This window comes from Pseudopipra pipra, chromosome Z, assembly GCF_036250125.1.
Source record: "Pseudopipra pipra isolate bDixPip1 chromosome Z, bDixPip1.hap1, whole genome shotgun sequence".
Lineage (NCBI taxonomy): Eukaryota > Metazoa > Chordata > Aves > Passeriformes > Pipridae > Pseudopipra > Pseudopipra pipra.
Window position 1 is genome coordinate 17,352,775 of NC_087581.1, and position 13,969 is coordinate 17,366,743.

General features: G+C 36.8%; 1 protein-coding gene and 1 non-coding gene across 2 annotated transcripts in view; one reads left to right on the forward strand and one right to left on the reverse strand.

Moving 5' to 3' along the window:
• Positions 1–13,969, reverse strand: part of PDE4D (phosphodiesterase 4D) — a 603,821-nt gene that overhangs the window by 516,150 nt on the left and 73,702 nt on the right. The window lies entirely within an intron of this gene.
• Positions 12,994–13,065, forward strand: TRNAD-GUC (transfer RNA aspartic acid (anticodon GUC)). Its single transcript has one exon. It is a non-coding gene; the product is annotated as a tRNA-Asp (tRNA).

Here is a 13,969-nt window from a genome sequence, read left to right on the forward strand (position 1 = left end):
TTCAGCCCAAAGAAGAAAAGACTGAGGGGAGACCTCTTTGCAGTCTCCAACATCCTCACAAGGCAAAGCAAAGGGGCAAGTACTTCACTCTAGGAAGTACTTCACTCTAGTGGCAGGACTCAAGGAAATGGCATGAAACTGAGTCAGGGGATGTTTAGGCTGGATATGAGGAGAAGGTTTTTCACCTAGAGGGTGGCTGAGCACTGGAACAGGCTACCTAGGGAAGTGGAAGTGGTCACAGCATCAAGCCTGTCTGATATCAAGAAGCATTTGGATAATGCTCAAATAATCCATGGTGTACTTCTTGGAGCATCCTTCACAGGGCCAGGAGTTGGACTTGATGATCCTGATGGGTCCCTTCCAACTCAGCATATTCTCTGATTCTACAATTCTAAGAATATGCTTTTTAATTTTTAGAAAGAAACTGCTATTCAGAATACATACATCCACCAGCTTACTGCACAAGAACATGTTCGGCAGGCCATAATCATAGAATGATTATTAGATTAATCCCCATGGGCAAAATACCAGAGCAATGCTCCATATGAAAATCTAGTCATGAAGAGCATTAACAGACAAATTCTTCACTGATGCCTGTTTACGGTCCAATGCACCAGTAGCAATTTTACAGACTGACACTTGTGAAATTTAGATACCTCCATAGATATCAGCAGGGAATAAAAGACTTAAGGATCAGCACTTTAGGCCTATACATAAACCCTATTAAAAGAGTAATAAGACCTATTATTTACCTAGGTCCTAAAGTTCTTCCTCAGATTTGACAGTAGAGATACTGCTAAATTGTAACTGTGCAAAGAGTAAAAAAAATATTAGGAAAAATGAAACAAAGCACGGAACATGAGATAAAGAAAGGCAAATAGCAGAATGCAGTTACAACAAATGTAATATAATTATTATTATGCACACATAGATGATGGTGCCAGTATTTCTGCAATTTTAATCTTTTGAATGGATTATGTTACCATCTGAACTGTGGCTAATAGCAATAATCAGAATGATTACACAGAGACTGCAAGGCCTGACCCACTCAGCCAGGACTTTACCACCTGGTGCACTGCATGTCTGGCGAACAAAGAACATGCCATTTAGTGTGTCCTTGACATTTCAGAAGCATGTGTTTTTCCCAGATGAGAGAAATGACATGAGTTTATCTTGGTAAATTCTTTAGAATTAGGATGAATACGAAATACTGCAGAACTGTACATAAGAAATGCAAGCATAGTTGTGGTCAAAGTTGCCAAAGCTATATCATTTGATGTCTGAATAATGAAATAGTAGAAAATTACGTCAGCACATCTACATCAGGCACAGACCCACATTTGTTTTCTAATTCTACTAACCTAAGTGGGTCTTCAGAAAGTAAACAAGCATAATTGTACATATTTAACATTATTCATCAGATGTCTGCTGCTCAGTACTGCATAAAATCATCCTGGTACAATCGCAAAATTGAACTTTAAATCTGTAAGTTTAGGTTTTCATATTCATTTCTGCAATATCTTTTGTTTTTAAGCAATAATGTTTTGGAGTTAGGTGGTGGATTTTTTTGTTTTCCACCAATCAAAATAATAAGATTTTTTCTTTTTTTAAGTTTCTCCTAAAAAATCAACCTTTATTTCAAAGACTGTTACAAACCACTGTTATAGGAATTATTACATGAACAGGGCAGTAATAATTCTGTCTTTCTGAACAGTCTTCATGTCCAGCAATAAAACATCATCATCTTACAAAACTAATTCTACATGCCTATTTTTTACATTATCTAGCATTAAATTGCTAGCCCAGCCAGTGTAACAAACATCTGCAGTTGATTTTTATTTAATTGGATTGCCAAGAAAACCACTAGAATGCATAGTTTTTATCAAAAGCTTGTTTTGAATCCTGCTGCTTTATTTTTTGAGAGCTCACTCTGGGAACAAATCTGTGAAGCATGTCATATTTTTACATGTTTTCATATATAGACATCCACACATATATTTGCCTGTGCAAAAATACACACATTTGGCTATATTTATGATGAATGGGAGACCGAATTCTGAAATGCAAACACAGTTTTCTTACTATTTAATTAGATTATGATTAAGATAGTTTGTGTGACTATAACTTCACAAAGCACTTAAAGAGAGGCCATAAAAATCAGCAATACTTACATCCAGAAGGAATTTAATTCACAGCTCAAGCAAAACACATGAAGGTGAGAAAGCATCTGGTACCATCTCATCCAAAAGAAAATGTTTTCCCAACTAGATAAGAGAATCTTTATTGATCAGAACTCCTGAATCGATAATTTTGTATACTTAGATTTAAAATCCTCAGAACTAAGGATTGCTCAAAATTCTTTCACTATGCTACTTCTGTCACAAACCACACCATTTATGTGGCATATTCACTTTAACAATTGAGACAAAAATATTTATAATACATTGATTTCTTCCTAGGCTATAAAGTCACCATGTTAATAAGTTAAAAACAAAAGGTATAAAAAATGACACTTCTTCAGTATATAAACTGCAGTACATGAAACATGAACCCCTATACAGAGGAAAAGATCTTTCTCTCTTTGTTTCTCTCTCTCATTCTCCTCAACATATAACCATGCATCAACCAGATACTATCGGAAGGTAATACTGAAAACTAGAAACCTAATACTGTCTTGACAACTTGAAATTAGAAATTGAGGGGGAAGATTGTCTATTTTCTTCACAAGTCCTGTAATTCAAGAAATTACTTAAAGCAGTAAATTTTAATTCAGTTCTATTATGCACAATAAAGAAAAAGAAAAAGCCTCAAAGAAGAGATTGCAACCAAAAGGAAACATTCTCTAACTGCTGTTGTTTATGGACAGGTTTCAAAATATATGCATACTTAGTTCCAGAAAAGCATTCCTTAAAAAATAAGTATTTCTGACTTTTAAATGTATATGAATATGTATATATTAGTACTGAAACAACCAAACTACATAGAAAAGCTCACAGTAAATTGGTTTCAACATTGTCATTTATGTTTAAAGCACAGAGAATAACTTCTCCCATGTATAAATATCATGTGTCCATTCCTACTAAATGCTCCATCTTCCTTTCCTCTGCAACATCACTTTATACTGCAGCATTCCTATGTGATGATTGACATTTTGGGGACAATAAAAATAGTTTCATTTCTTTTCATGTTGCCATTCACTAAATCTGCTATTGGTTTGTGTCTTTGCTGCTGTTCCCAGTTTGTTACACTGTCATAGCTTAATTTTTCCTGAATTTGTGTTACAAGAAATTTTCATCTACCAACTTTCTAACTGCTCTGAAGTCTGAAGTCTGGGTTCTTCAAGTTCATTGGTTTGGTTTTGTTGTTCTCTTACTTTCCCTTTTTTTCATCAGCTTCAAGGACTTGCCCTCCATTTCCACTTTCTCGAGTAAATCCCAATACTTACTGCCCATCTGAGCTGTATCTTAGCTTTTTATACCAAAACATTGTAACAAAATCATCAAGAGTCTGACCGACAGTTAGCATCTTATAGTATTCCTCCCACACAGAAAAAGTATGATAGGCAAAACCAGACAAGAATAAGACATGTGAACCCTGATCTGAATGGTAAGGATTTCACAAATTTTCCTTTAAGCACTGAATACTTTTATCATTTGTATTCACTAACTTGTTTAATTTCACTTGCTTCATAGTAAACTTCTGTCTGGGACCTACCAAAGCTTCCTTTTCACATCTGGCTTACAGCTGTGTAACAGGACAAGCTCTTAGAACTGCTAAATTTTAATGACAGCTAGCAGCTCTCATTCAAAATCAAGTTTCTTCACTGTTCTTATATCAGCATGACTGAATGACACTAGAAACATCTATCCTTGCACCTATGTTCGATCTGTGCTATGAAAAACAATATAGATTAATTAATTATTTTTGAGAAATTAGAAGTGAATAGAGAAAAGGTTTTTTGCGCCTTCTCTTGGATCCACGGATTTGAGTCAGTCAATCATGACAATTCTCTGCTGAGATTAAATGAGCCAAAAATATATAAACAATTCAAAGACAGAGCTTTGCTGTGTACGGTGCATGATTAACAAAGAAAACAAAACAAAAACATTTTTATTATTTGTCCTCCTTTTATTACAATGTCCTCTTTTAGAGGATCTTCAGAGATTTTGTAGCATTGGAATTAGAAGTATTATCACATACAAAGTGCAGCAAGTGTTACTACAGGTAGAACAGAGGGTGGTAAAAGATTAGAAAATAGTTTATAACAACACATCAGGGAAAAGTGGAAAAAACTATTTCTTTCCTCCTCTCACAAAAACTATCACAACATCTTGAATGCATACTGATATGCTTATCCAAAATGCCACTTCTTAGAAGTGTTAATAAGTGATTTGATGATACATTTAATGACAAAAATGTTGCAAACAATTTTTATAAATATCCAATTTTCTATTTGCAAACTATGACTACAGCCTTTGCAAAGTCAGATTACAGCATTTGCAAGGAATTCATACCCAAAAATTCATAAATTATATCATTGATAAAAAAAGAAAAGCTTTATAAGAGTGTGAGGGGGTTTTATGTCTTATGCATTCCCAACTATTCTTGCAGGTGGGCGAAGTGAGAAATCCTCTTCTTTTAGCTCATCAGAAATAAGTAAAACTCAGCACCTTTCCTTAGAGATCTAACTCCCAACTATAAAAAGGAGCTGGAAACCTTCTCCACCTCCTTATTTAGCACTCTGTGCTTACTCCAGGATCATATTACAAATGTTATTTGCTATACTCATATCTTTCTAGACCTGTGCTCTGCTGCTTTCTCCTGCCTTTTCTTAAAAGCACTAGCCCCTTCATTTATTTGGTAGTTGAAGTAATCTTTCAGCTTCTACAATTGATCTTTTAATTAGTCTGTTCTGCAGGCAGATCTGTAAGGCAGTGGCCTCCACTGATTGAGTGGCTATAGGACAAAGAGATGGTTCTCTGTCCTCTCACTGCTGGTAGCTGCTATACCAAGGGCACTAACCAGTTATGGCTCAAAATAGAAATCTTGATGGAGATGAGTAAGATACAGTCATTCACCTTGTTTTTTCAGGCACCTCTAAATATTTTATTCATTCTTTTTTTCTCCTCTGCCACGGGATTGGCTCAGGTGAGCTTCTCCCACAAGATGCATGTGTTATAGTTGAGAATATATTTCCTTTTTTCCACGTCCTAATCTTTAAACATCTGAACATGATACCAGATCTGAAAGTATTAAAAAGATGCATGGACACACATGATTTGGCAGTAAAAGTAAACCCGCTCCAGATTTGCAAGTCTAAAAATCCCTAAAAAACATCCAACACCATCCAAAAGCCCAAAGCAGACCACCCCCACTCTTCCTACCAAAATAAAACAATGACTCCTGGCCCTGAAGATGCTCCTGTAAAAATAAAATACAACTGAAATGTTTAGTCTCTCTTCATTACTTCCTTTTTTTTTTCAGCTGTTACATTATACTTCTTTCACTTTACATCACAAAAGATATTTTTGTTTGAAATAAAGATCATTGTCACCATACAGTTTTCTAATCAGGCTAGCTTCCCCACTTTATACCAAAAGCTTCTCCTGGGCATCACTAACTGATCTAGAAACACTAATAGCACCACAATCAAAGGATTATGGACAGAGTTCAGGCAAGATGCAAGACCAGAAATTATTTAAAGATGGATGCTTATTAATGTAAGCCTCATTCAGAAAAATAACTCTGCATGAAAATGCAGATGTATATCTTCCTAAAGTACTTTATAGCTCATTGTATAACACAGCCTGACCATTACTATTGTATCTTTATCTTAACTGAGAAAAATATGAGTTGTGTCCAATCAATAGTTTTGGTCCTCACACTGACTTATTGAAGACATTTTAAGTCATTAATTTAAACAAAAGTATTTAATTTCAGGTAATTCCTCTGTCTGCCCATTATTAAGTTTAAATCAAGATTTACAAAGGTCATCTAGAAAAGGAGCTTAGCTAAGCTAAGGAACCAAGAGCATGTATATAGAAGTTGCTTTAAATGTCTGACCTGCTTTAATTAAATTAATTCATTTCTGTTTGTACACAAGGCCTTTATCTAGCAACCTATCTGTCACCAGTCAAAGGAAATACCAGTCAAAATTACTTTCTCAGGGACACGCACAGACAGAGGTTATACTGATTGCTACTACCATGGGGTTGGACAGACAACCATTCTACCCTGAATGTGAGATGGTGTTAAAGGTTCTGACAAAGAGAAGAGAAAGCCAAGCTCCTGGGAAGGGTGTTTATGGCAGGGACAGACACACACTCTTGGAGTGGAGGACTCTTCTGCATCTAGAGCTTTTAGATGCAGCAGATAGGTAGAATTCACAAAACTCTAAGAAAGATAAACATTACCAGTCTGGGGCAAAGTAAAATCAATCACTGTGAGTCAGCACTGAAAGTTGTGCCAGTTGTTTTATTTTGTCCTAAGAGGAGGAAGGAGATGTTACTATGGAACTCCTTACCACAGCCAGTGGTGTAGTAATTGTAAGAAAGGGTGGTAATACTTTATGCTGCCTCACTGAAATTCAGAGTCTGACATTTAACTGTATCCTTCATCTTATGGTAAGGGAAGATATTAGGGAAGAAACTATGAATGCCAATTATAAATAGAGTTAGCATGAAAACTTTTGCATAAGGTTATTTATCCACACTTTGGTTTTGTGGTTTTTTTTTTTAAATCACGGCTGTAACTAAACAAACCAATATAGTGGTCAAAATTATCAGATTAAAAGTCCATATAACCTTATCTATTTGTTTTTCACAGTGGCAAACACTAGATGCCCATGGAAGAGCAGAAGAACACTGTAAGAGCATAGGTGATGTTCTCCTTGCATAATCTCTGAGACTCCAGCAACTTCCAGTTCAGGAATAACATGACAGCGAAGTAATGCTCTTGTATTAAAATGCTTTTGATATATTTGTTTAGCATAAATTGTCGCCCGTAAACTGAATAAGCTGCATCATGTAGAAAACTACAAATATATTCATGCTTTTCACATATTTTCACTTCAAAGGAACAATAAGCATGGGTAATAGAATAGGTCCCTTTTTACATTCCAAGTTATAAGTGTTTGTTTTCCTACAATGTATACAGCTTTACAATGCACAGAAGATCAAAACATAAATGCCATCCATTTAAATGTATAGACTATAAAAATAACTGCTAAATTTCAACTGCAAATGCTTTGTCTCTATAGAAGAAACAAAACAAAATTATCGTGCTTTATTTTGATATACCAGAGTATTGGCTATAATTATAGTATATTTTCCATTTCTATCAAGATCTGTCTAGAAAAAAAAAGTGAAAGGATAAACATGTAAGCCTATATCATCATCAAAAAGTTATTTCTTGGAGCAGAAGTGAAGTAATTTATTTTTATTTCTTCTTAGGAGCTAACATGAAATAGAATAAGAAGAATAATTGAATACACAGGTTAAAAGGAAAAAGTGTGTGTTAATATAAATGTTGCAGGGACATTCTATACAATTTAGACTGATAAAATAAATGTCATACTACACAGTAAGCTATTTGAATCTAAAGAGACCGTACTGTAAAAATGCTCTCTCTAAGATTATTGGTGAGACAGCATCTAAGTAATATAGCAGAGGGAGTAAGAGATGTAGAAAATACTGGGAATGGCAAGTCATTACATTTGTTCAGTTCATCTGAAAGGCTTTTGGAATATATCATGGTTTTTTCTTCCTAGAAAAAGAGGTCTGCTTGCTCAAAGAGTGAAGAGGAGAATGCATTGAGGATTTGATATTTGTCTTTGAAGAAACTTTTAATATTCTTCGTGAGACTGCATCTATGTTTACTCTTCTCTCTTTGTAAGAATTTTCTCATTATTAAAATGAAGAGATAAATTAGCTATGTGCCACCCTGAGAATAGCAAAAGAGACACATGTTCACCTATTGTAAAGATGTTAATCTGATGGAGTCTATCAAAAATAAATGGGAAAGCCTATCTGTATCTCTCAGCTTGGTACATTTCAAGTGCCTGTGACAAAAATAAGCCAAAAATTCAGAAATTAATAATGGAGTTGTTAAACATTTCCTTAGAACTGTAACTGTAACAACAGATAGATCAAACCCAGAAAATAAAAGAGAACAAATTAATGAGTTGAAGTAGAGCTGTTATGCTGAAAGAAATGGGTGAAACACACCTGTAAGATGTCACACATTAAAAAATGTCTTAGTGTCTTAGAAGACCAACATTGTAGTGCAGGTCTATAAAATGTTGAGCACCTTGTGAACCTACTAAGATAATAGTCAAATTAAAACCCCAAACCAGACAGTGCACTGAGACTGAAAAAGTGCAAAAGATAATCTTTCTAACATGAGGCATGTTAAATCAAGTCTTCATCCCACTCTGTTTGTTTTGCAGATAAATTTGAGTATAAAGAGATATAAGAAATTCTATCTTCGAGTAATAAATGCCAAAATCCCACTTTTATTAAAAAGAACTCAGTATCTGTAAGACATGAACCACTCATGCCTCACAGAAGAGAAGAGATAATAGAGATGCCCTGTATGGCTCAATATGTTTTTAATTGAACTGCTTGCAGCCTTACTAAATGTCAGCAAACAAATAAGAACTTCTGAAACAAACTGCTTTTTGTTTACCCCAAAGAGCAGAAAATACTGCACAAACTTAAAGTTGCGGAAAATAAAATCTCTAACATGTATGACAGGTTCTTTTATTGAAAGAAGATTTAATGCACTGTATAAAACAATTCGATATTGATTCAGTTTCAGCCTTATGTAGTTAATTGGAAACCCTTTGAAGATTATAAAAAAATTTTATACACATGAAATCTTTTAACAACATCCCAATATATTCTCCCTTTCTCTATTTATAATTCAAAATGGTTTACATCAATACAAAATTTGAAGTAATCACTTTGATCAAACTTGATTACCTGCATAGTCCAGACTAAATGATTATCCAGATTTAATTGTCATTTGAATGAGAAGATTCATTCTTGAAACATCCAAGGTTGATTAAAATGTTGTCACAATAAAGACTCCATGGCAATCTTAAAAACTAGTTTTATGATTGACTACACTCAAATTCAATTGACTGGAGCCTTCAAACAACTGAGGTGAGAACTCATAAGGACTCTGGCGTTGGGATTGCCTGACATAACGAAGCCCTTTTGGTTGTTCTCGCATGAACAACAAAGAATGGCTCTGGGGGTCCTGGCTCAGCAACTAGGGCCATACAAAAGAGCAGTAGCCTACTTCTCCAAGCAATTGGACAAAGTAAGCAATGGATGGCCCACCTGCCTAAGGGCCATAGCAACAATGATCATAAATAGAGAAGAAGCCAGGAAATTTACAATGGGACAGAAAATGACTGTGTTAGTGTCCCACACAGTATCTATGGTACTGGAACAGAAAGGAAATCATTGGCTGTCACTCTCCCAGTTTCTGAAATATCAGGTAATCCTGGCTGAATCAGATGACATAACCATTCAGGTGACTAACATTGTTAACCCAGCTTCATTCCTAGAAGGAAGAACCTCGGCTGCACCTGTCATGCATGACTGCCGGGAAACCATTGAAGCGGTGCACTCCAGCTGCCTGGACCTTAAAGAAGAATCACCCCTGGATGCAGAAGGCTGGTTTACCGGTGGCAGCAGTTTCATAATGCAAGGTGTGAAGATGGCTGGGTATGCTACGACCACCACTACTGAGGTAATCAAATCAAGTCCTTTGCCCGCAGGAACCTCAGTCCAGAAAGCAGAACTGATAGCTCTCATTCGAGCTTTAGGATTGGCAGAAGGAAAACAAATTAACACCTGGACTGATTCCAAATATGCCTTTGGCATAGTTCACGCTCATGGAGCAATTTGGAAAGAAAGAGGACTTTTAACTCTTCAAGGAAAAGTTGTGAAATATGCTGAAGAAACTCTATGATTATTAGAAGCTGTACAACTCCCCTCTCAGGTGGCAATTATGCACTGCCAAGGACACCTGAAAGGTAACACTGTCCTGGAAATAAGAAACAGAAAAGCTGATGCAGAAGCTGAATTAGCTGCTGCAAGAAGTAAAGAACAGTAGCAGCTTTAGTGCTAGAAGAACTAGACACAGATCAACAAGTAGAATATCAAGAAACAGATTATAAGTGGATACATGAAAATGAAGGTAAGCTGTTAGACAATGGGTGAGGTTAACTAAAAACAGGTCAGTTAATACTATTAGAAAAATTTGTGTGGCAATTTGTAAAAGTAAAACATGATAAAACTATTGGGGCTTAGACTCACTCTATTAGCATTTAAGGACCAGAGCAGCAGGACCAAATTTATTTACCACAACAGAGCAAGTCACATCCCAATGTGAACTTTGTCTGAAATCCTGGAACAAAAATATACCAAAGGGCAATAAGCAAAGGGCGTTTCCCAGGGGAAATTTGGCAAATTAATTTCCCTGAGCTCCCAAGAAAAGGGGAGGTTCTCTTATCTCTTAGTTTTGACTGACACATTTTCTGGATGGCCTGAAGCTTTCCCATGTAGGACAAATGAATCAAAAGGAGTGGTTAAAGTCTTGTTGAATGAGATTATACCACGGTTTGGAATGCCTAAGAGCATCTCTTCAGATAGATGTTCACACTTTTGTGCACGAATTGTACAAGCAATAAGTAAAGCACTAAAAATCAATTGGCAACTGCATATGCCCTACAGACCACAAGCAAGTGGGCAAGTAGAAAAGATGAATCACCTCATTAAGGAACAAATTGCTAAAATATGTCAAGAAACAAATTTTCGTTGGTATCAAGCTTTCCTATTGCTTTAATCAGGCTAACGGTCAAGCAGAGATCAAAAGAGAAACTGAGTCCATTTGAAATTCTATTTGGCAGACCCTACAAGATGCAAGCTGTGAATAGTGAAGCTTTAGATCAAATCAGTAATCAGTATATGTATGATTATGTTATGGCTATAGGGAAACAATTGCAGAAAAATGCTACGGTGGTGTTAGAACACCAACTCAAACAACCTGATACTAAATTGCATCCATTCAACTCTGGTGATTGGGTATATGTTAAGAATCTTTCAGGAGAATCACTATGAGATAAGTGGGATGGACCCTACCACGTGCTGATGACAACCTTCACAGCAATCCAGGTGAAAGAGAAAACCCACATGGATCCACTACTCTCGAGTCAAGAGAGCTCCAGAGGAAACATGGACCTCAGGAGAGGAATCATCTACTCTCAAGCCTTCTCAATGCTGACCTTTGCACTGATAAGGACATTGGTGCTAGATCAAACCCCTGCCCAGAACTCATTACGGTCTCAGACCTATAATGGGGTCTCTGGTTTATTATTTTATTTACAACCAGATCTTCCGCCCCAGCCAGTCCAAATGAACCAATACAAGGCATCTGTTATAGTCCTCCAAGGAACAAGGGTACTGACTAATTGGCAAAATCCTGGTACCCCATACGATGCAAATGTTTTAATAGGAAAAACTGGAGAACAAACTCGAGCTGGATGCAAAGCGTATAAACCACCTTCACAGATTAGATGGTCATCCAAAACTAACATTACTGTACGGGACTTTGTGAAAGTATTTCTTACCTACCCATATGACTACGGAAATGTAATTAGTGGACATGCAGGTGATTCTGATCAATGCTGGCACACCTTCACTCTAGATAAATCAGTTTCTGTGATGTGTCAGTGGACATTCAGGGAAGGGAATATAACCAGATTTATAATTAATGCTTCATCAAGTATTGCAACTACCAAATCTCCTACCACCCCATTGACTAAGGCCACCACCAGCTCTACAACTCCTTCTTTAACCTGTGAGAGTGTCCACAATTTAACTTTTGCTGTACTTTGCATAATTAGACAATCAAATGAGCAGAAGCTACTGTTAGATCCCACATATTCACTGAAAAGAGTTCAAATAAACATTCAAGTAAACATATCACACATACAAAAAAGACCATCAGCCCTATATTCAGCAAAGTCTTAAGGGCTGGAATGCATGGTTTGGCACAGGATTAGGTGTAATAAACACCATAGACCAAGAAGTGTTAGTGAATAAACTAAGTGCCATCACTTCTAATTTGGGAAAACTCAAAGTCCCTTTAAGATCATCTTTGCTCACTTTGGCAGAAACACAATCATCGGCAGTCAGATTGTTGACATTAGTAGCTAACCACACTGCGGAAGATTTTACCAATATTGCCGACTGTGCTGGTAGCATCCATAAAAGGTTTGCACTTGCGATTCAATGTATCCAAACTCAACAATGGGTACAATCTATAGCTGCAGGAATATTAAGAGAAGGAACTTCAGGAATACTGCCAATACTTCAGAAACAGTTCCACTACACAATTTGAGAAAAATTACTAAGTGTGGTGGCAGTTAGTAAACTCCACTTACAATCCTCAACATGAACAAATTAAAGCTTATGTACTCACTATCAGTGCAGCCAAAGAAAAGGCCATCTTTCCTATCTTGACATTAGGAACCTGTGGTAGTTTAGTCTAGGCCTTCCTTGGTGACCAGTTTGTAACCAAGGAAGTGCCCAGATTTATCCGGTATTCCCTATGATTTTTACGTAAGATGGGGTATAGGAAGAAAGGAGAAAAGGCCTTCGGCCTCTCTTTCCTTCTGGTGGCTTTGGAGGTGCAGGATTCCCTGCTGTTGAGTCTGTTGTGTTGGGGAGTGAGGCCTGGTAAGGCCTTGTTGACCTTGGGAGATGGAGGTTACCGGCGGTCGTTCCAGCATGACTTTCTGTTGTCCCAAGGAGAGTAGTAAGATATTCTTTTGCTAATTCTTTTAGTTGCTAGATCTTGGGCTATTGATCATGTATATTTTATTTTGGTTTTGTTCCTTTTTTCCCTTCCCCTTTCCCTTTCCCTTTTCCTTTTCAAACTGTATATATATTTCAATGATATATAACTGTAATGGGGGCTCCCCTGGTGGTCTAGTGGTCAGGATGCGGCGCTGTCACCGCCGCGGCCCGGGTTCGATTCCCGGTCAGAGGAGTTCCCCGGGCAGATGGAGCTCATCAGCCCTGTAAGGCCATCCATCTAAGAGAAGGTCACTCTAAACAAACCTACGTTCCAAGGACCTCACTGCCACTGTCCAAGCTCGCTCGGCCCCGGCAGTTGAACCTCAGGATTAAAGGGTGGGCTCAGTTCAGCGCACACTGTGTCTCACCCAAAAAATCCACTGCGCAGGCTCGAAAGGTAATGACCTTTCCCAAATCTTCGTTCGCAAAGACTGGCCATACATATAACTGTAATATAAGTGTAAATATATTTATATATATTGCTTTAGCTGTCTCTCATTTCAGTTCTCTTGTTTTTTTTCTTTTCCCTTGGTTCAGGAGGTGCGGGAAGTTCTTGTGGTTCTTGTGGTTCTTGGAAATTTGGCAGGGAGCAGCTTCAAACCACAACAGAGTCATACACCAAAACATAATTATCAGACCCATAGGCCACAATGTTTGGGCAAGTTACGATCACAGCAAGAAAAAGTGGCAGTCAGTCAATACTGAGGCATGTATTCCTAAAGGACAATTAGGATATATCTGTGAAAATGCTGTAGTAGAAAATGAAGATTTATGCTTAGATACTGAAGATAGCATGTGTACCTTTGAGATGCTTCCCCATACTGAAACCCAATCACAAGTCTATTACGTAGGAAATGGATGTGCATGTGTTAGAACCTTTTGTGTTAATTTTACCATAGATACTTGTCATGAAGTAGTGAATGATACTAATTTTTTTGTTTGTAATTTTACTAAAATAATAGGCTGTGATTTAAACTATACAATTCCAATAACTACTGAGCAATTAATTGAAAATGATTATTTGTTCTATCATGATAGGAATAAAATAGGGATAGATATAAGTCTTTCCAAAAGATGCTTGAACACCTGGATATAGA